General features: G+C 52.3%; 2 long non-coding RNA genes across 4 annotated transcripts in view; one reads left to right on the top strand and one right to left on the bottom strand.

The window, feature by feature from the left end:
* Positions 1 to 232, top strand: part of LOC108582097 — a 23,598-nt gene extending 23,366 nt beyond the window's left edge. Inside the window, exon 4 of one of the 2 annotated variants that reach the window (XR_004177283.1) lies at positions 69 to 232. This is a non-coding gene — a long non-coding RNA (uncharacterized LOC108582097). The remainder of the gene's footprint in view (positions 1 to 68) is intronic. The other variant, XR_001895322.3, reaches the window with a different exon arrangement.
* LOC108582096 overlaps positions 1 to 9,211 on the bottom strand; it is a 14,550-nt gene extending 5,339 nt beyond the window's left edge. Inside the window, exons 1-2 of one of the 2 annotated variants that reach the window (XR_001895320.3) lie at positions 9,126 to 9,209; positions 6,687 to 7,893 (exon numbers count right to left, since the gene is read on the bottom strand). This is a non-coding gene — a long non-coding RNA (uncharacterized LOC108582096). Of the gene's footprint in view, positions 1 to 6,686; positions 7,894 to 9,125 lie in introns of those variants that run through there. The other variant, XR_002517322.2, reaches the window with a different exon arrangement.
* Positions 9,212 to 22,916: the final 13,705 nt, after the last annotated feature.

The raw sequence follows: 22,916 nt of genomic DNA on the forward strand, positions 1-22,916 counted from the left end.
CATCAATAACATAGCAGACATTTTTCAAAGGATCCAAGTCATCTTTTACTATACTCTTTCCTTTAAAGGTGATGTTTCTTTCTGTCTGCAGGGCAGGGAAATTAAACCAGTAGCCTGGAGTTTCCCCCAACTTCTGAGTGTCGTTCAGTGCTTCAGGTTCACGTAGACCTTGTGACGTGCCCTCCCAGGATGGAGAAGAGCTGGTTCCAGAGAACACACCGGGAGGTTTAGAGCACCCACGGTGCCTCCTGCTAAAGGCCATTTGGTCCCGTGATTACCACCAATATTTTACTGTCTGCCGAGGGCAAGGCATCAGGCTAGGCGTGAAGCCTCCTTCCACCTCTGTGGCTGGCAAACACCCTCATTCCGTTTTGCTCCCTGCCTCCCCGGTCTCAGAATCCTGAAGTGCGGAAGAGACGAAGCCCCCCCAGCCCTCTCTTCATCAATCCCACTCCTGGTGATGTGGAACGAGCCTGGACAGACCACCCGGTCCAATCTCCTGCTTCTGGGCTGCACAAACCAACGACAGAGCAAGCTCCCCTTGGTCTCATCTACTGACTGGCTTGCTCTCCCCTGCACATTAACAGCCAGCAAGAGAGGAAAGAAACTCTGGAAAGAACCCAAAGTGGCCATTAGATGATTGTTATTATGTTGGTGCCTGTTGCAATGATATACATCTGGGGTCTTAATAAAATCCAACGTTTTTCCAATTAGCTCTTGCTTAATTAGCATCATGAATATTCAGCGTCCTCGTGCTCTTTTGAATGCCCCGCCCCGCCCAGCCTCTCCCAAGGAGGCTGCTCTGTCAGTGCACTTGTGACCCCTTTTGGGGTGGGGATGGAGACCCATGGAGCTCAGACTCCTCTCATCTTGCCTGGCCTCCTGGGAGGCTGGGATGGACCTAGGCCTGAGGCCACTCTTCTCACGACTGCCGGTCACCATCCAGGGGCCGAAGGGCTTGGCGGTCAGACCATCTCGTCTGAGATGCAGGATGCACAGATGCACGGCGGATTTTCTGGCCTTGCCGCGAAGGCTATGAGGATGATTGCTTCTGGAAAGGCCCACCCTGAGCACTAGAATATGGAACTCTTTCCACAGACTGTGGGAGCAATTAGAAGTCTAGAGGTTTCCTCCCTCCCTTCTTCCTTCCTGCCTTCCTGCCTTCATCTCTTCCTTTTTTCCTCTTCTTCCTTTTTGAAAAAAGAAATTAGCAACAGAACCGTTCCTTCAAAGGCATCTTCCCTGGAGCCTCAGTAGCTGTAACAGATGGAAACAGCACAGTTCTAGCTCATCTGCAATTGAGGGTGTAAAACGCTCTGCTTCTCTACCCCACCCTCCCATCGGGTCACCTCTGGGACACCTTCTGAAAATCTAACAAACACAGTTTTAAAAACTTCCCTCCCACCCCCCAGGAAAGAAAATGAAGGGCCAGGGAGGGGAGGTAAATCGCCCAAAATAGACAAGCTCGTTAGAAGCGGAAGCCCCCGCCTGGGGCATTTCCCAGGCCACTAAATGGGGAGGCCAGACCGAAACGCAAGCCCCGGGCTCCCAGCCAGAGGGAGGGGAAACTCCCGGCTGACCGCACAAACACCCATTTGCTTCCCTCTCTCTCCTCCTGATTGAGGGAGGAGAGGAGAGGAAAATGTTCATTCTTTGCCCTCCAAGCCTTTTTCCGGGCCTCTTCTCACCCTACCAAGGTTTGACTGTGTAGCACTGGCTATAATTTGGGCTTAGCTTGGAGGTAATTTCCTGGTGGTGTCTGCAGCTTCGTAATGCAGGCTGTCAAAATGATGTAGAGTTGTGCTCTGCCAGCCGCCTGGCTGACTTTATTCAGATACATCTAATGTGACAATTTTGTCAAAGCCTGTTTTACAGAGCTGTTTTGACTGAATGTGAATGTGGCCTTCCTCATCAGCCGATGCTGCAGCTGATCCCCCCATACCAGGAATGAGAGGATGATAATCTTTCTGTAGGTAAATGTTTCTGGCCTTGTCTCCCTTGTGTTGGGGTGAACTGGCCCACCACAGGGGTGGGTGGTGGGACAGTAGGCTGAGCCCGGCCCAGCCCGGCCACCCTGTCCTGCGCTGGCTGTAATGACAGCACCAGGGAGCCAGTCAGGCCCTCAGGCTCAAGAGCTGAGTGGAGAAGAGCAAGCTGCAAGCTGAGGGTGTGCGTGCGGAAAGAGGTGCAGGAGCTTGTGCTAATGAGGGTGAGCGGTGGGACCTCAGAGAAGCTACAGCAAAAGCACAGTCAGGAGAGGCCACGCGCTGGGCAGTGCAGTGAGTTAGGGAATCCCAGACTCTTGGGCTGAGAGGTCCTGTGCTCAGGCTGAGGGTCCTCCTGATAGCAAGCCTGGGAAGGAAGAGTGAGAACGGGCTCTGGGCTGACAGATGCCGGTCGGAATCCCGGACCCTCCCTGAGCCCCACTGGTTCATCTGCGAGTATTGATCCTTGTAGGACAGCTGTGGGAATTAAACACGATATCATAAGAGCAGCAGGTCCCCCTCCAGCATCTTGCCCTCGATTCTGGGCAGGAAGGGCTGGAAGCCAGACGGTGAGATGTACGTGGAGGTAGACGACACAGTTTCCGGCAGCTTCTTACGCCCCTCATGCTCCATGGACTGTTTATAAACGCCCTTGCGAGATTTTTAAGCTCTGTGTGGGTGGGAGTTGGGAATTTATTATTTCATATATATTGCAAGGGCCTCACATATTTCTGCATATTCCCGTAGAATCCTTGGTACCTGATTTAGTATGAGAAAGTTCTCATGCTTGGTGTTTAATCAAGATTTTTATTTTTGCGACTTAAACCGATTTCTCTAACCATTGGATTTTGCTTCAGAGGGAAGCAGAAAATGCAGGACTAGATACCTACTCTTTGAGTGTCTGCAAACACCAGGTCTCTTCAGGTTGAGCCACATCAACCCCTTGAACTGAGGTGCAGCAGGAGTGAGCTGGCAAGCTCGGATGTGAGCTCACCTCTTCTACCGCCAAGGCTCAGGTCTGCCCGTCACACTGCTGCTACGAAGGTGTCACGTGTGCGAAGCCATCCCAGTTTTGGCACTGACAAACTAGCAGCTGACACCTGTACCTGGTCCTGAGAGGTGTGGAGGTGGGGGTGGCTGTGGGTTGGGGGGTCTCCAAATTGTCTGCAGGCCACGTGTGCTCAGGCACGCAGGGGGTTGGGACTCTCCTTGCCTGGCTTTGGGACTTCCCACTTCATTTGCATCTCAAAATGTCACCTCTTTTCTTCAGCCGCTGGTTATTGATGTTTATTTTTAACTCGCATGTGATTAAGATGAATCAGAGCTGTCTCTGTCAGCTGCAGATGGGCCTAATTGGGGCGTTGGAGGTTCGGGCCTCTCTGTCCTCTTTGGGGGTCCTCCCTGTTTATGATAGTTGGAAGGCTGGGACACATCTGACTTCCTATCTCGCTCCCAGAACCTGCTGACGGAGCCCCGAGAGATTCTTTGAGCCTGTCCGAATACCCGTTTCTCTACCCTACTTCCTTTGCACCCCTGGGAACATCTGTGCTGCTGAAGGCACTTTATTTGTCTTCATAAGACAAGAGTTAAAAATAAAAATCAATAATGACCAGATTACCAAGGGAAGATTAATTCCACTTTTGTAAATGCTAATGAGATTTGGAACCCTAGCCGGTGGAAGGAGCGCGGATTAGTGCCCTTCTGCTGCTTCCAGGAGAAGGGCTTGACGGGAGCGCTTGTGGGGGACTCGCATCCCTATCTCCTTAGCTCCTTGAGGCTGTGCCCCAGGACTAAGGCCATGAGCCCTGGTACCTCCTCCATGGCCCCCTCCAGGCTGCTGCTGGCAGAGTTTGGCCAGAATGCCAACTACCTGGGAGGAGAATGAAGGTGTGGAGTCAGGGCCTGGAGTCCTCGGCTGTGAGGCTGCAAGGGCACTGCAGTTCCTGTAGGGCTGGGGAAGCCTGTGGCGGGCTCTCCACCGCGCATCTGCCTGGGCCGGCTTCAGGGACCTCTCCCGGGCCTGGCTACCGAGAGCCGAGTCAGAGGCAGCGGTCCTGGGTGCCCTGAGATGTCGTCTCAGCCAGAAGGCACTGGGGCAGCACTGGACGGCCTGGGCTTGGAGAAGCACATTCTGCCCCGAAATGCACCTTAAATAGTTGACTTTGCTCCGGCCAAGTCTGCCCAGCCTTTCCCTTCCAGTGCTTCCCCTGCTAGGTAGGCTTCCCTTCCGCGGCCCACCAGGAGGCTAACACCCTTCAAGTCTTTGCACGAAGGTCCCCTTTTCAAAGAGGCCTCTTTGCTCCTGCCCCCGCCGTTCCTAAGCACGGCCTCTTGCCCACATTTCTGACTCCTCTCCCTCTTCTCTATTTTCCCAGTAGCACCCCCCTCCCTTGACACACCACACCACTTATTTAGTACGTACATCCTTCACCACCCCTCTCCTCCCGCAAGAACGGAAGCCCCATGAGGGCAAGAACTGCAGCCTGCTTTGTTCACATGTGCATCCCAGTCCCCTAAAGTGAAAACACGGAGGACACTCAATCCTCTCTTACGTAATGAAGAAACAGGGACAGTCACTGTGTCTTCCCTTCTTTCTTTCTTGGCCCCCTCTGTGAGGAAGGTGCTAAGCTTTGATGAAGTAGAGCCAGAGGGCAGGGGCGCAAACTGTGGTCCACCCACGCCACGGGGCACAGTTCCAGAGAAAAAAGCACACGCGATGGCGAGAGGTAACAGCTTGGGTAGGCAACGGCTTGGGCAGATCTGACATTGTACTGAGTGAAAGAAGCCAGTCTCAAAAGGTTGTGTACTGTAAGCTTCCATTTGTTTGCTATAGTAGAAAAGACAACATTATAGTGATAGAAAACAAATCGGTGATTGTAGGGGTTATGGACTGAGTGAGGGTTGGAGGATAAGGGGGGTCAGCTTGAGGGAGTGTTTTGGGTGATGGAGCTGCTATGCGTCCTGATTGGGTGGTGGCCACACGACTCTAGACACGGGGAGAAATTCACGTGGTCTATAGGGCTATAGACCAACAGAAAAAAGCGTTAATTTTTCCATACAGTAATTTTAAAATAAACAAAAAACTATTTTTAAAAGGAAGGGGTGGAGTTTATGCAGATGCACAGGCTCCAGGATGGTCCCTAAGTGGAGTATCAGCCCCGCTTCTGGGAGAGGTGTCTATGCTGCGGAAGCGACTCCCCCGCCACCGTGATCAGCACAGGTGCGGCCCCGCGTTATGAATGGGAGCCGCGGATCAGTTTCTCTCTTTATGTACACACAGCAGATAGAATGCACCGGTGTCTGTGCCGTTTTAAAAGGACAGCATATTTTTAATACAGAGCAATACATTTTAGCAGCCCATTTACTGCGATAACAGGGAAATACACCCTGAATAGAATTTTCTTTGCAAATCCCTTTTCCTGGTCTCAGACCCAGTGATGGATTTCTTGCTGTTAATAGAATCCAGTCCTTTCACTGTCTTCTTCTTGCCGGTTCTACCGCTGTCGCTGTGCCCTCTGCCTCCCAATGGCTCCCATTCCACTCTAGGATTTGCAGTTCTCACTCACCATTGGGCCCAAGCTTTCCATTTAGCCTCAAAGCCAGACAGAGCAGGAGCAAGTGGCAGTTCACCCCAGTGAGAAACCTCTCCCTCCAGGATGCTGTGTGTGACGTGCCCTTTGGTGAAATGCAGCTGTGCCTGGGCGGACAGGCACTGGGAGAGCTTACCATACATTTCCTTTGCTATTGCTATGCGTTTATTTTTCTGCCCATTCAACCTACACGTGTGATCCAGTACCTTCTTTTTTTTTTTTTTTTGAGACAGAGTCTGGCTCTGCTGCCCAGGCTGGAGTGCAGTGGCCGGATCTCAGCTCACTGCAAGCTCCGCCTCCCGGGTTTACGCCATTCTCCTGCCTCAGCCTCCCGAGTAGCTGGGACTACAGGCGCCCGTCACCTCGCCCGGCTAGTTTTTTGTATTTTTTAGTAGAGATGGGGTTTCACGGTGTTCGCCAGGATGGTCTCGATCTCCTGACCTCGTGATCCGCCCATCTCGGCCTCCCAAAGTGCTGGGATTACAGGCTTGAGCCACCGCGCCCGGCACGATCCAGTACCTTCTAAGCGTTAGTCACTGCGCTAAGGCTAGAATGAGCCACAGCCTGCCCTGCCTGCCCTGAGCTCACATCCAGGACCTTCCTCCTCCAAGTCAGACACCTGGGGGTGATCTGTCCCTGAATCTACCATCCACCCCGTCCAGCCATCCCCCTGGCCTTGGTATCCACTGAAACCTCCCTCTGATCTGCCCTCTCTTCCCTGTCCTCACTGCCTTGCCTTAGAAGCGGCTGGCAACACCTTGCCCCTGGACCACTGACCTGGACTCCTGCAGTGGCCTACGTTCCCTCTTCACAATCTGTCTCCAACTCACCCCAAACCATCGCCTGCTGATACCTGGGGACCCCTCCCTCACCACAGCCTGCCTTCTGGTCAGCACCCAGGAAGCCCCTGGAAACACGCACCGTGTGACCTGCTGTGTTACCAGCCCTTTTAACATCCCCGCACTCCCAGGGGTCACATGTCACCTTCTCTGACAAAGCTGCCTTCCCCGCCAGCCCCTGGGCAGAATTAAGCTTTTCCTCTTCTGTGCCCTTGTTGTACTTTATTCGTACGAGTGGTATACCGGCTATCATGCCATAACCATGGATAAGCTTACAGAGGGCAGGGCTGCATTTTATTTCTGTTGGCATTTCCAGCACCTGGCAGAGCACCTAGCAAGGAGAAGTACATTTAATGCACACCGGTTTGTTGTGCTGAATTGATTTCAATTTCCCAGATACCATCTTCTCTGAGGGTGTTGTGTGTGTGCAGTGTGAGGCGGGAGGGAAGGAAAGGCGAGGGGCAGAAACGAGGTCTCTTCATGGCTTTCTGGCCTGGAGCCAGCCCCATCCTCCCCTGCAGCAGGTCCGGCTTAAGCTCCCTGTCCTTAGGGAGGGGACTGGGTGTGGGCTTACTTCTTCCCCCTCCAACTTTCCTATTTCAGGTCCACAGTGGCTCAGGCACAGGAGGCCAGTGCTCCTTCCTGCCTCTCCCTCTCCTGGTGCACGGTCAACATGGCCTCCAATCTCTCTGGGGCAGGGGCGGGGGCGGGGGAGCTCCCAGGGCCTGGCTGCAGATTGGTGCTGGGCTGCCACAGGTCTCCTGGTAGCTTCCTCTCCAGGGAGTGCTGGGCTCCTGCCTCTGAGCTGGTGTGAGTAGAGAGACACCCTTTCGCCTTTCCCACAGGCTTTCACATCCAAGTTGGATGTATTGGGAAGGAGACGTCTGACAGCCTGGGGAGAAAATTTCTCTCATTTTTGTCAGGAAATTAGTGAATTCTCCTGAATCAGAGAGTTCTAAGAATTAGAGATTTCCTGCTTCTTCTCCCTTCATCCCCTCTCCTCACCCCCAATCCTACCTCAAGAGCCTGGCTGGGAGTGGGATGTGGGGAGCAGCTGCTGTTTCTGTGGCTGTTTGAATTTTTGAGAAATTAATTTTTGGTCTATTTATATTCCCCCCCCGCCACCCGCCTGCACCCTTTTCCAAGAAAGCATCCAGGTCTTCTCTGTTCTCTTGCTTACGCAGACGAGATGTGTTCCTCATAGACACGCTTTCTTCCTGGCTCTTGTTTTCTAAGGCTGGGCTCCTTGGAGGAATTGGGCTGGGGGGGGTGGAAGGGGAACTTCCAAGGGGATTGTTGGCAGTGGTGGGGAGTGGGGTGGAGGGTCTCGGGCTTGGGAGCAGGGGCAGGTCCTTCCCTCTGGTGAGAGGGTCTTTGTAGTCCTGTTTGCTCTGCCTCAAGGTTCTTTCCCCCAGGTATTTGCATGACTTCTTCACTTAAGCGAGGGCTTATTTCTCGAGATCTTCCTGACCAATCTATCTAAAATGGCAACCTTCATTAGTTTCCTTCACGTAACCTGATTGGTGTTTCTTCTTAGTACGATAGCTACCTAACATACGATATATGTATTTGATTATGGTTTATTATTATTTTTCCCACTCATAGAATGTAAAAGTCCCAGATTTTTGCCCGTGTTGGTTCACTGCTCTATCCCCAGTGCCTACATCACTTAATGGCATCTTACGATGATGAATGTTATGTGTCAGCTTGGCTAGGCCATGGTACCCGGATATTTAGTCAAACATGAATCTGGATGATACCGTGAAGGTACCTTTTAGATGAGATTAACATTTAAATCTGTCAACTTTGAGTAGAGCCCTCAGTTAGGTGGATGGGTCTCATCCAATCAGTTGAAGGCCTTAAGATAAAAAAGACTTGACCTCTCCTGAAGGAAAGAAAATTCTGCTGGCAGATGGCCTTTGGACTTGAGCAGCAACATCAGCCATTGCCTGGGTCTCCAGCCTGTTGGCATATGCTGCGGACTTTGGGCTTGCCAGCTCTAAACACAGGACCAATTCCTTAAAATCAGTCTCTCTATCTCCACCCTCTCGTACTTGTTCTGTTTATCTAGAGAACCGTAACTAGTAGAGCACCCAGTAAATATTTGTTGAAGGTCTGAATGAGGTGTGAGACCTCAGAAGAGAATGGCTTTCCTGAGTGTCTAAGAGATTGTATTGTAGACACTGGGACTCCCAAGACAGTCCTGATAGCTGTAGCATAACTTGCCTTTAAGGAATCATGGTGTGTGAGGTTTGAAGGTATCACAAATGGCCATCATAGACTTGGGGAGTAGAGGCTTTTCTCCCCACAGTGAATTTTTTCCCAGATCCTTGGGGGAGGTTGAGGTGGGGTAGAGAGGGGTTTTGGGTAACAATAATGACTTGGGGTCAATTAATTCAGATTTGAAGAAAATACAGTATGATGACATTTCTTGAATTCCCAAGTTTATGAGCTAAGTTTTATCTTTCCAAGTTTGGAACATGAGTTCTCCTGGCCATGACCACCAATTCCCTCTATCTCATCAGTAGTCATAATGTTTGACTGATAGCCCCTCTACTAGAAGCTTCATTCATTCATCCGTGAAACATTTCCTGAGCACCTGCTGTGTTCTAGGAACTACATTATTACTAGGGATATGTGTTAGTTATTTCTGCTCCAATGCATATTGTCTTAAAACCTAGCAGTTTAAAGCAACCATCTCTATTTCTTACCTCTCATAGTGTGTATGAGTCAGGAATTCAGGAGTGGCTTGGCTGGGTGGTCCTGGCCTGGGGTCTCTCATGGGACTGTAATTGGATGTCCAGCCTGGGCTATCATCATCTGAAGGCTTGACTGAGGCTAGAGGCCCCTCTTCCTCACTCTCCGATGACAAACTAGGAGGCACAACAAAGCCCAGAAGAGAGGAAGGACCTGCCTGCAAGGAGGTTCACTCATGTGGCTGGCAGTTGATGCTGACACTTGGCTGGAGTCCTCAGTGAGGACCCTCCCCAGGGCTGCTGATGCATCCTCATGGCATAACAATGACTTCTCACCAAGTGAGTCATCCAGGAGACCAAGGCACAATGCCTCTGTGATAAAGCAATGGAAGTTACACATCATCACTTCCCTGTGATTCTATTGGTGAGTAACACAAGTCAGCCCTAGGGAAGGGGACTGTAGAAAAACATGTGAACATCAGGAGGCCTGGAGCACTGGGAGCCACAGGAGGCATGAATTATTTGTAGTGCTCATATCTTGCAAATACATTGTTGTGGCTTGGGCTCAGCATATGCCCACATCATCTCCAGGTGACCAGTTCTCCTGCCTAGGAGCCCTTTTGTTCCTCAGTATCATCACCATACCAGCCTCTGTTGGTACCTCTCATCATGGTACCCACTGATACTATTAAGTCTGGGCATTATACCCCAAGTCTGGGCATATTCTATGCCCTGCTCATATTGTGGGTGAGCATATACAAATGACCTCATGCCACTGAAGGACTCCTTAAAAAATGAACAGGCCTATAAAGGCAAAGTATAAATCACCGGTGAGGGGTTTGACTCCTGAAACAGACACAGATACACAGAGTGGTATCGTCCGTGAAGCTCCATCAGCTCAGTGGCATGTTCCCTGGTTCCTTGGTCCTGATGTGAGACACTGCATTCATCTGTACTTCTTTCCTGCTAGACTCTGTTCCTGGGGTCAGGGAGTGAGTCTTTGCCCTCTGGGTCCTCTCTCTCTTTCTTCTAAAGCCGGTGCACCACTGAGGACTCAGACCACACCCTGAAGTGACTGGTTTGAACTGTCCTCACCAGATGGTCAAGGACCAAGGCCCTTCACTGCAGCAGCCCGAGGCCTGACAGCGTACCACTGTCGGGAGTGAAGTTCCGGGAGTTAGGAACTTTCCCGTTCACTTTGCTGAAAACAGCACTCGCCACATAAAGACTTAAATGCTATTGAATGAACCAATTCCCCAGGACCAAGTCAAGTTCACTCAGCACTTGGGGGAGTTCACAGGTCCCAGAGAGCCAAAGCCTGTCTCATTCTCCTGGACCCAAGAAAAACATCAGAACGACTTTCCTGTCCTCTGGGCTTTGTTTTGCCTCCTGGTTCTTTGCCGTCGGAGAGTGAGGAAGAGGGGCTAATGCATCACAAAGGTTTGTGGGTGCCAAACCCCGGCTTTAGATATCGTTAATTGGATGAGGACACAAGAAATGACCTCCTTTGAGTTTATCTGTAGGCAAGGGGGCTGAACCCAGGGCTGGCCCTGAGGGTGGGTTGGGGGTGCAGGTACAGGAGAGCCTGTGGTGCTGTGGGATCTGGGCGGGATCCTGTACAGCCTGGAGAGAGGAGTGGGGCGGAGTGCCTCATTAGCCTATGATTAATATATCATAATATAGTAATCACCAGGCAGAGCCATGTGAACACAGCATTAGGCTGGAAATAACAGCCGCAGGAAACACCGTCTGAAGCCTCCCACGGCATCGCAGTTTGGCCTCTCATTCTGTGTTGGCTCAGGTGAGAGCCGGGGCCCCCGAGAGCCCTGGAAGCACAGGCAGCTTCCTAACTGCTTCATGTAGGAAGCACTGCTCAGCTGAGGGACCACACCCGGCCTGGGACACCAGCTCCTGGGGAAGCTTTGGGCCTTCCCTGCCCATTATTCCCTCCCTCAGCTCATGCCTAAGTGGGAAGAGGCTGGATTTCCATGGGCTGAGGGCAAGGGTGGTTTGGGGCCACCTTGCAGGTCTGGTCCCTCTCCCTGAGGATTCTGTGCCTAGGACTGTCCTTTTTCCTACTGGTGGGCCGTCCTGACCTATGCATGCCTGGCTGGGGCTCTACGCTTGCACAAGGAGGAAGTGCTTCTGCTTTCAATCCTGCTTTGAGGTGGCTCCCCTCCCCTCTCTGGTCAAGTGGGTATAGACCTGGAGACAAGAAAGAACAAAGGACACCTGCCTCTGGTTTTGACCAGAGGAGACGTTTGTGTCCAGGCTGCCCTCCAAGACCATTGTGGAGTTTTCACACAAACTTTAAGATTGTGCTTTGACCTGCCTTTGTCCTCCCCACCACTATCTCTGCAGGAGAGCCACAGGCCCAGGGAGGGGGCCAGAGCAAGTGGCACAGCCTGGATTCAGGTGTGCAGGGACTGGGGTCCCTGGCCAAGCTTTGCCTTCCACATTCACATAGCTTATGCATAGGAACAGGAGAGCACCTGATGTTCTGGGGCATGTGCACCTCTGGAGGCAGGGAATGGGCAGTTTGACTCCGCACAACCCCAGAATTCATAAGGCTTTTGCATTTCCAGTATGTAGCAATTGCTCAAGAGAGAAGGAAACAGTATTTCCGAGCAGCCTTTGGCGCAGAGCTGATGGTGTGTTTGCCATGCAAGGAGAGGCATCCCAAAGGTGAGTAGAGAGAGACGTTCCGGTGAACATAAAAGTAGTAAGGGTGGAGTTCAGCCCAAGAGGCTGACCAGGGCCAACCAGTTGGTTCAGGCAGACTATATGCTCGACTCTGCTCTGTCCCCCAACAACACCCCCATCGACATCTCCCTTAATTCCCTGGTGCTTGAGTCCCATCTTCCTGGCTAAGCCTATTTTCAGCAGTTTCTCACTGCAAGGAGAATGCTCCCAGCTCTACTGTAAAATGTGACCCTTTCTTTACTGCCCCAGCTCAGTGTTCACCATGAAAATACCTACCAATGTGGGTGTTGCTCGTACAGTAAATTAAGACAATGTACCACCCCAGCCTAGTAAGCAGGGAGCCACCAGTGTCATCTTCTCGGGACAGGAGGGGACGCCCACTGGGGACTCCAGCTGGTGGCGTCTGGTGCAGGCTTTTCTGCTCTGGCATCTGATGTGTCCAGATATAGACAGATTCTCTGGGACCTGTTGCTGTCACTTTTTCTTCTTGGCCAGGGGAAATATTTTCTTAGGCCAATTCCACCCTAAGAAGGATCACCACCTGCTCCATTAGGACAGGAAGAAAAGTCAGGGATAGGAAGCAGAAGGAAAAGTCGTGAGACTGAGCACAAGTTAAAAGAGGCTTGTGCAGAATTTTCCCAGAGTGCTTCTTTTGTTGGTTTGGTGATGCTGGCCCCCACTGAAGTCTATTGTAGGGGGTATAGAATTCACGATTTCTGGCTTACATGAAAACTGAGGCATCAGGTCACTGTGGCATTGTCCCTCCTTGCCAAAGTACAAGGTATCCAGGTCACCTTGCAGGCTCTGGGGCTGTGTCTCCTCTCTCTGGGCAAGGCTGGCTTTGACCGGCTCTGCCCTTTCTTTCTGGGCTCAGGCGACACGTTCCCTGTTCACTGTGTCTTTACAGGGCTGCATTGCTCCCCTGACACAGCTGTTCCTGCCTGTCCTGGCTTCTGGGTGGAACAGCACCGCCTTCTAGCTAGAGAGAAGGAGATCTCCCTACAGGCTGGTCACAAGAGGGGGTGCCAGAGGCTGTCACCTTCTGAGGAGGTACTCAGAAGATATGCAAAGCTTTCAGGCAGAGTGGGACATCTTCCCTGTGCCATGCCCTGGTGCCCATTGTCAGTGCACAGGTCCCACCACACAGGGCAGAATTCACTGGCATCTAAACAACAGCTCTGTTTGTGACAGGGTAAAAACGTGCCCTGCAGCTTTATGTCACTCTTTTAATAAGCTCATTATGAATCCCCAAACACTGCAAGCACAACCAGTTCTTTGTTGTGGCCATGTGCTGTCTTGCTGGGAATCAACCTGGCCCACCTCTGGCTTGGCTGGTGGGGAGAAAGGCAACTGGATTAGGAACCTGCTACCTTTCCCTTGACCCCATTCTGTCCAGTTCTTATTCTCTAGGAATCCTGCAGTGCATTTGCTGTGTTATACTTTTTGCAGTCGGTGCACCTCCCAGGTCTCCTTCCTGGGCTGCCACAGCCTGCCCTTCTGCCTCTCTGAGTGTGGGCTGCTGTTGCTCAGAGCTGCACCCTTTCTTGCAGGGAGATGCTGAGGAGGCCACGCCCCACACCAGGGTGACGAGCAGCCACGAGGGACTGGTGCAGGTTACAAAAGGCCAGCACTTTCCCCAACGTGGGACAAGTCTGTCGTGCCATTCCTGCCCGGGACTCTGGGGGTGGGCAGTTGGAAGAGATACTTCAGATGAAACCATGTTCTTTTCTTGGCTTCTTCCCCTGCCATTCTGCTTTCCTCTCTTCCTTAAGGCTCCTCCTAGGAGCCCTCCCTCCACAACTCCCTGGCACAGAATCCCCAATCTCAGACTTGGCATCTGGGGAACCCCACCCAAGACAAACAGCTTACTCTAGCGGTGAGTGTGTGTGTGTGAGTGTGTGAGAGTGTGCACGTGTGTGCGTTCAGGAAAGAAGAAATGCTGGGCTGGGAATCAGATGAATTCAATTCATTGAACATTTTCTATGAAGCATGGACCAGAGGCACTGAGGGAGGGCCAGGAAGACCCGCAGGGGAGAGCACATCCCCTGAGTCTGGAGGATGAGGGATAAAAGTGCAAAGAGGAAGAGGAGCGGTGGCAGTGAAGCAAAGCAACTGAGCCCTAGAGAGAGGGTTAGCCACCACCTGCATCTGGGGGGAGCACTGGAACTGGGCGGAGCTCAACCCAGCCTTTCTGAAGCCAGGGCTGCCCTACTCCCACTCACCTCACTCCCTTGAGCTGGGCTGACTGGGTGAAGACTGGATACGGACCCCTCGCCCTGCCTATTGCCACCATATCAGGACACAGTGCACCTGCTTGCATGATGTCGCTGTGCCTGGCACAGCACCAGGTGAAATGGTTTGCATTCATTAAATGTCTGTTGAATGAAGTTGACACCATAACTGCTCTTACCCCAGCTTGCATCTTGTATGTCAAGGTTCAGTAAAGGAAAAAGTCCCCACTCTACGCAGTTCAAGCCAAAAGGGATTGCGTACAGGAATTCTGGAGCTTACACAATCATTGGAAGGGCAGAAGAAGCAGATTCAGGATTGAGGCTACTACAGTGACTCCCAGAACAACACAGAATTACTGAAGCCATGACTCAGAGGCACCACTGAGGGTATGCTCTTGGACGTCAGAGCTGCCACTGGCCCTAGAGAAGCCTCTGGAGACCTGCAGATGAGAGAAGAGACAGTGGGTTTCAGGGAGCAGGCAGTCAGATGGAGAGGCTGTGCAGGCTAACATTCTGCATCTTGGAAAATGAAGCATGAACACTGGAAACTCCCGCAAGCCTGTTATGACCTTGATAGCCACCAACAGCTAGGGCTGCAGGAAGAGCACCCCTCTCCTGTTTGTCTGCCAATCTTCTGCAAGTGCACGCAATTGGTGGCATCTAATCCACACCCAGAAGCATAGTGCAAGGTGTTTTGGGAAATGCTTTCCAACCTTTTGGCACAGATGGTGGGGTGGTGGGAGTAAAATGGTGGATGAGAGAGCCGGCCACAGGGATCTTCCACAGGCTTCTCTCCATTACTCTGACCTGCAACGGACCACCGAATGGCAAATTCCTCTCAGTCCACGCGGCTGTTACTGGTGGGGTATGGGGGCCCAGGGGTGGCGGGGCAGAGTTGATGGTCCTTAAACCCTCATGGATGGTTGGAAAAGCTCTGTGTGATAGAGGACAGGAAGCAGGTTACACAGAGAAGGTTCAGACCACGGACATGAGGACAGAAACTTCGGCTTTACGTGCCAGGCTTCTGATTCCAGTGATGGGGCCAAGGCCCGAGGTGTTGATGGGGAACGCACAGCACTGAAGATGTCCTCCCCAGACCGTACACATCTATCTTCGGCTGCTGTAAGCCTGCAAATGCAGCTTATCTGGGGGGAGGCAAAGGCCAAGAACTCACTAGGAATATTAGTAGTATATTAGTATAATAAAGGGAAATTAGTAGACAAAATTAGAGACAAAACTCAAATAAGCCTTATTCCGTAGATTGGCAGATATCTGACTTTTTCAAGATCTTCCTTTTGCATAGGGGAGGCCTCGGTGCCCTTCACCTTCTTTTGAGGGTCAGATCACTCCCAGGTCTCGCCCTCAGCCTCTGCAGAGCCTCGCACTGAGAACTATGAGTAGAAATGCCCAACAGTGGCCCTTCCTTCAGACAAGCTGCAGACCAACCGTTCGTTACTGAAATGGCTTTCCTTCTACTTCATGCCAACCAGTGAACATTCTGGGGAGGGAGATTTTACTCTATTTAGAGGGAATTTTAGAACTGTTCGGCAGAGAACCGGCTGCGTGATGAGAGGCCTCTGCTCCTCCGGTGTCCTTGGGTGCCGTATGTTCGGTGTGAGGGACAGTCCCTTGCTGGGAATGTCATTAAGGAGAGTTGGGCACCAAGAGAATGTGGGCCGGAGGGACTCGAGGATCTCCCAGAGCTTTTCTCCTTCTGATGTTCTATGTTTCTATGACTTAACCTGGAGATGTGCCTGGCAGGAAGCCATTGGCCATTGGCAGGGAGTAGAGAACTTGGCCATAAGGAAAGAGGCAGTGGAGTCTGAGGCCTTGGGTGTCTGCTTGGGCTGTATTGGATGGCCAGTCCTACTCTGTCTCCTCTCTCCTCTGTACTTGCCATTCATGTTTCCATTCTGTGCGGGAAGGGAGTGAGCTGGTGGCTGTCACTCTGTGTTGGCATCTGTAGGAACTGGCACCTCCTTTCCAATGGTTTGGGGCCTCAGGTGCAGACGCACTCCAAGCTCCTCTGAGGTCTGAGGTGTAGAGAGAGCCCAGCTGAGTTATAATGGGCTTTGTCTGGTGGAGAAGCAGCTGGGCATTTCTCCAACACCCCAAAGGGATGAGGAGGCAGGGTCCAGTGCAGGGGAGGGCACACCACAGGCCTCTGCAACAGTAGAGGAGTTTCTGCTTGGCGGTGTGTGTTGCAGGCGTGCCGGACCCCTCCCACCGTAACTGTTGGTGGGTGTGCTCACACGTGGAGCTAGGAGGGCAGCCGGGGAGGGGGCCGGGATGGGCTAGAATCCAGCTCCTCACAGGCCCATGCTTCCTGTGGGCCTCAGAGCATTCTCTTCTCTAGCCAATGGCATGTGTCTGTACTCCTGCGTATGAGCGGGCGTGTGTGCTTTTTGTGTACATGCATGTAGACTTGCATGAAAGTGTCCGTCTATATCAAGCTATGTATGTGTCTACATGTGGATACCCATATGTGGCCTGGTGCATTTTGTGTGCATACTGATCCATGTACTTCTTGGGCAAGGGGATGAATGCATGTGTGTGCATGCGTGTGCACACATGTGTGCAGGTACATTCCAAGTTTGCACCAGCAGGTCTCTCGCCGGGCTTTGCCTTGGGCCATTGGTTCCTAGAGGGTGAGTTTGGGTTTGTCCTCCCTGCTCCAGGGTCGATGGCATTGATCCAAGAGGAGGGAAGAATCAATTGTAATTTGGTTGGAGGGCCTGGCGCCAGAGTGTGTGAAGAGTAATTAGAGGGAGAGGAGCGATGCAGAGGGCTGGGCCCACTGCTCTTGGTAGGGGCTGCAGGCCTGTGGGCAGATGCGGGCAGCGTGGGTGGAGCAAAACCTCATTCAGCAGGTTCCAGGACTCTTCCTGTGAGTGCTTGACGCACCCCCACAGCCTCCTTTCCTTTCCTGGGCTCAGGACAAGCTGAGAAAAGCCGCAGGGAGTGTCGGGGTGGCCACGCTGCTTGTTTGTCTGCTGGTCTACTGCGTGATGGGAACAGCATCTCCTGACAGACACCATGTCTTTCACCACCAGGCGTCTCTTACATGATAAAGAATCACACATCATTTATTCAACTTGCCTTTCAACAAATTTCCACCTTTCTTTTCTCCTTTGAACTTATATCATAATCATAAGACGAGATAACAAGTATCAGGCCCATTTTGTGGCTACAGAAATGGAGGCACACGTGCAAGGTAACTTGCTAGCGTTCCCATAACGAGCGATTGGCAGAGCCTGGTTCACAGCCCAGGCCCAGCTCAGCCAGCACAGGGCTTCCTCTAGCAACAGGTCACAGAGCTTGTGTGTGTCTGAGGACACCTGGTCATCTGGAGAGAAGGTTGCTGGTTTGGAGGATGGTCCCTGCCCCTACAAGGACAGTGGCTCCCCAAGCTGTGCCTGAGCTCCAGGGGCTCTGCAGAGGCACCACTCTCAGGCCCTGCTTCCAGGCTCCGACTCAGCAGGTCTGGGGGCATCTGAGGTGAATTCCGGAAGCTGAGTTCTTATCATGTGCTCCAGGTGATCCTGACACTGGTGATCCATGAGCCTGGTTTGGGGGAACAGAAACAGCTTTAGGGAGTGGAAAGCAAAGAGATGTCAGGAAGCAGGTGGTACCAGCTCAGGGCAGGGGCTGCTACAGGGAAGCCTGAGTGCCTGACATCCCGCCTGCATGAGGAGAGAAGTGGGGCCGTCCCTGCTGTGAGTGAAGAGTGAAGATGGAAGGACTGAATGACCGTTCTGAAAACCCGGGCTGTTCTGAGACTCCTTAAGACTTGTTCTGTGGGCTTTGGAAGAGAAGCAGCTGCATCTTTCTTAGGCAGTGGAGGGTCGGGGCGGGGTGGGAGGGGTTGAGGTGGGGGCGCGGGTTCAGGAAACAGGAGGGGAACATGACAGGAGACAGAAAAGGAGTAAGAACAAAACAGTGAGCAGAGTGCTTGGGGCCTTCACTGACCGCTAATGGTGACAGATTCCCAGCCATTGCTGTTAAACGCCTGAGATCATTTGCCAGTGTGAGGAGCACAGGAAAAGGACTCTGTCCTAACAGATTCATCAGCAAGGAGGGGAAGGAAGGGGGACCAGCTCAGGGCTGGGAAGACTGCCTGGGATTCTGGGAAGAAAAGGAAGATTGGGACAGCGTAGGAGATGGGGCAGTGTGAGTGTCTGAAAGCCCCTCTGTCCCTGGCCAGTGACTGTTCTGCCCTGCACAGCAGCCAACCAAGCACGAGAGGTATGGGGCTTCCAGAAAGATGGGTTTGTGCTTTTGTAAGTGAAATGATTCCATTCTGAGCATCAGAGAACCTTCTACAGAAAGTGGCAGGTCATAGGATGAGGCTGATCGGGGACCTAGCAGTGTCCAGAGGTCTCCTTTGCCTAATCTGCAAAGTAGTTCTCGGTCTCCACGTCCTACCCTTTGAAACATCAGAAGTACCTTCTTGAATCCACAGAACCCTCCTGACTGTCCTTCTGGGACCTGTCCTAGGATGACTCGGCTTAACACTGGTTCTCCTGGCATAGTGATTCTCAGAGAGGTCACAGACCTGGTGACGGGTTTCACATGAGGGAAGGTGGTTGAGGGGTGGTAATGCGAGGAGCTGAGGGATAAATGGACTGCATACAGCTTTAGGGGTTGGAAGAAGAGAGATGTCAGGTGAGACAAAGGTTATAATTAAGAGAAGGATTAGAAGGATTTTGGGGTGAGTTGAAATTATCTTCTTGATTTTCTAGAAACTATTTTGACCTCTTACCTAGTCATGGACTAAGGAGAGAGTCAAAAGCCATGCGAGGGTGCATATGGCTGCCCACCCCTCTTGGCCCATCTTCTACCCATTTCTCCCTTCTTGGTGTGATGTGCCAGTCCCAGATGGCACCCATCCCCACCCGGTTTCCTGTATTCATTTCGGATCTCATTCCTTGCACAATTACTCATACATGAGCCAGGCTGGGATGCATAACAATATACCCTAACATTCGTATAATGCTGTGCAGTCCTCAAGCTCCTTTTAGACCCATGACGTCATCGGATGCACACGGCCTGCCACGAAGGAGGTCACACTGTGTCATGGCTGAGAATACAGATTCTGGAGGCGGGCTGCCTGGGTTCCAATCCAGTTTCTACTCCTACCATTGGTGTGATCTTAGGCAAGTGCTTTCATTTATTCTTCTATACAGTGAGGATAGTAACAGATCATTCCATTTAATGTCATGAGGATTCAAGGATTTAATCTTTGTAAAGTGCTTATAACAGGGCTTGGCATTCAGGAAGCTCAGTCTGTGTTAGTATTATTATTGTGATTATTCCAAGTTAGTAGACAGGAAACAGAGACTCAGATGGGGTGAGTAACCTGCCTAGGTCTCAGAAATTTGGCGAGACTGGGGCATGAACCCAGATATCCTGGCTCATGGTCCCGCAACATGGCAATGCTGTGTCACCAAGGAAATCAATATGTTTTGCACAGACTATTCATCTCTTGGCCTGGAAGTGCCTGGGGCTGGGAGCCAGAGTGGTTGTTAGCGACATTGACAGTGTTCTCTAGTACATGTCAGGCACAGTGCTGGGTGCTGTATGGTCTCCAGTCATTTGATCCTCCTGACAGCCCTGAGAGGTAGGTATTTTCAACCCCTGTTTATAAGACTCCTGGGTCAACAGGGTTGGACTTGAGTGTATCTGACTTAGCTGGTCTTCTGGATGCACGTAAGCGGCCTCTGGTGTCCCGCGCCTCTGAGAACTGCTCCGGGCTTCACCGTCCTGCTACGGAGGCGCTGTCCACAGTGCTGAGGGGCTCGGCTGGACCACCACTGCCCCCAGCCTGGGGCACATGGGTGTGTTTGTAGAAGGCTCTCTGTTCATTCCCCTGCGCCCCTATCCTCAGACAAGGGGCTTTCTGATGCCACACGTCTCTCTGATCTCCAGAGGCTCAGAAACCGGGGTGCTTTACAGGATGAGAGTCATCTTTCTGCCCTGAACCTCTTTCTTTCCCTTTCTTGGGCGTGTGGGGCACTAAGGATCTACAGGTACAGCGCAGCATGTGTGTGAGTGCACACCCGTGCAGGTGCACACACAGCCGGTGTGCCGTTGCTGTATCTATATGTATCTCTAGGTTCTCTACCGGCCTGCGTGTATGTGAGAAAGTGTGTGGGTGGCAGGTCTCTATGGGGTGGCACAGCACCTGTCTGTGTGGGTGGTGTGCGAGTGTGTGTCCCTGGAGTGTGCGTGGTGTGGGGAGTGTGTGGAGGAGGCTAACGACTGTGATCTGTGGGGTGCTGACCATACTGCAGTTGTGAGGTCTAGTTTGCTTGACTTCATCTTTACCTTCTCCCTGAGTCTCCCTGTATGCAGCAGAACGTGCAGACACGCATGGACTTATGCACACACACACACGCGTGTGCAAACACACACACCTGTGTCCTCAAAGCTTTTCAAACCTCCTTCTTCCATATCCACGGACACACGGGTAGCGCCCTGCATTATAGTGCAGCGCTCACATATGCATGCAGACACTGGGCCAGGTGCACACGGAACAGAAGCACACACACCCGGACTCCCAGCTGACCCCGCAGAAGGGGCTTGTTGCTCCCCTCCACTTTCCTGTCCCTGGTCTTCCGCCTCCCGTCTCCTCCAAGGGGCAGGATCCTGTCCTTTCTCTCTTCTCTCTTGGGAGTGGCTTTCTTTGGCCTGGTGGTCTTGGTAGATCAAGCCGGGGCTGGGTCTCAGCACAGCAAGGCGGAAACGCGGATTTGTCCTCCAGCTACTCTTGGTTCCAGGGGCTCCCGCCGGCGCCACCTGCTGGCGGTCGTTCCCTAGAGCCTGTAGCGTGCAGGTGGGAGCCAGGTGCCCCAGAGGGCAGGACCGCGTGAAGCATGGGCAGCCTGGACGCTGGGCCCGGGGCAGGGGTGGAGAAGGTGGATTTCAGGCGGACAAGTCTCCTTTGGACCTGATTTAGGCAAGACGAGAAGGGTGTTCTGGGGACGTCCATGCCAGGAGATCTGGTGTGGGAGAGCATGAGGCCCACCTGCACATGTGTTCACGTGTCCTACTTGCACACAGCCCACGTTAGCCTCGCGATGCGTGAGGATGTGGCACACACTTGCACACATGAGCAGCTCCAGAGGGAGCAGACGGTGTAGATAACATATGTGTGGTTATCTGAAGAGATTCTGCATGTGAGTGTGTGCACAGGAGGGTCCACATTGGTGTGTGGACCTCTGTACATGTCATTTTGCATACGTGTGTGTGTTCCTACAAGGGCTGTGTGTGCAGCATGTTGCTTGTGTGTGTGTCTGCAGAAACACGTGGGTTTTAGTTGTGTTAACACACCATATGGTAAAAGCCTGGGCATTTCTGATTATGCCAAACCCTTCAACCTAGACACAGGTCTCTGAAAAATTGTCAACATTTTCTTCTACACTGCCAACTCCTGATCCCCCTAAGGGCACTGCCTGTCCTTCAGCTGATACTCAGCCTCCTCCCCTTCTCTTCCTTCATGCCCTTCTCTAAATACCCATAATTCATGTTAGAGTCAGACTCGGTGGAATTCCGTGTACAGAGATTTCCCAGCTACCATCATCTCAGGGCCGAGGGCGGCTGAACCAGCCACTGACCCGTTCTTCTCTGCCAAGAGCAGCCTGTTGGCCTGGACGATGAATGGTGAACCATCCACCCCGGCCCCTCCTCACTCCCTCCTTTTTCACAGGGCTCATGCCTCAAAGAACCTCCACAAAGGGACGGCAGCCCAGGGCAGAGAAAGGCCCCTTCTCCCCACAGCAAATGCTCTTTTCAAACCAGCCTCTCTCTTGTTGGAATGTCGCAGAGGCTGCTCTGTGCCCCTCAATTAACCTTGGGAAGCTGCCAGGAGAGCAGCCCTCGCAGAGCCAGCCCCTCCATCCCCTTCTTCCCATATTCCCCCTTCCATCAGCTCATTGTCCGGGATTCCCCATGAGACTCTCTTTTCAGTGCCTCCACTGGCCACCTCCCACACTCCCCCTCCCCACTGCCCCAGGCTCCCCTGGCAGCTGTGCCCACCACCAAGGCCCAGGCTCTGCTTTTCCAAGTTGCTTTCCTAGAAAGGGAGTGGGGAGGGAGTCCAGCTTCCGAGCCCTCCCCAGTCAGGGCTCTGGATCAACTCTCCTTTCCCAAACAGATCCCGTTATTATGTTTATTCCTCCCACCCTGTCCCCAGGAACACACCCTTCTCATTCATACACACCAAATATCATTGACAGTTGGGCCTCCCCAGGTTGGGCAGTCCTCTCTATCCTCTATCTCATGTTTTCCCCTGGTCTTTAACCACCTAGAACAGACACTAGGCTGCAGACAAGGTCAGAGGTTAAGCACCATCCTCTAATTCTAGCCAGGGCCATTGCAGCCACATCTCACAGGGTAGAGGTCCGGCTGCACTCTCCTTGCTGGGCTTCTGGTAGACCTGTGCACAGCATCTCTTGAGCACTTGCTGTGGACTGGCCGCCATACTAACCTCTTCTGAGCAACCCTATTGTCTCTTAGCTGTACGTTCTGTGAGGGCAAGAACCATGTTTGTGTTACTTGTCTTGCACCTAGTAAAGTGCTCGACTCCCAGTAGGTGCCTGGCACACGATGGTGGGTTCAGACAGCTGATTAAATGGTTGGACATTTGCAAAAAAAATGAGGCTTGGGCAGGTTACGCAACTTGCTTAAGGATGCACTGGTGGTGAGGAGAGGCAGGGACAGCACCCAGGTCCTCTGACTCGGAGTCCAGGAATCTCTCCTCTATGCCATATTTGCCTTGTGTCCAAGCACCATGGAAACTTGTTGCTGTGGTACCCTCTGCCATGGACGTGTTTTCCAAGAATAAATCCGGATCTGTCTCTAGGCTGTCCAT

The sequence above is a fragment of the Papio anubis genome, chromosome 12 (genome assembly GCF_008728515.1).
Source record: "Papio anubis isolate 15944 chromosome 12, Panubis1.0, whole genome shotgun sequence".
NCBI classification, from domain to species: domain Eukaryota; kingdom Metazoa; phylum Chordata; class Mammalia; order Primates; family Cercopithecidae; genus Papio; species Papio anubis.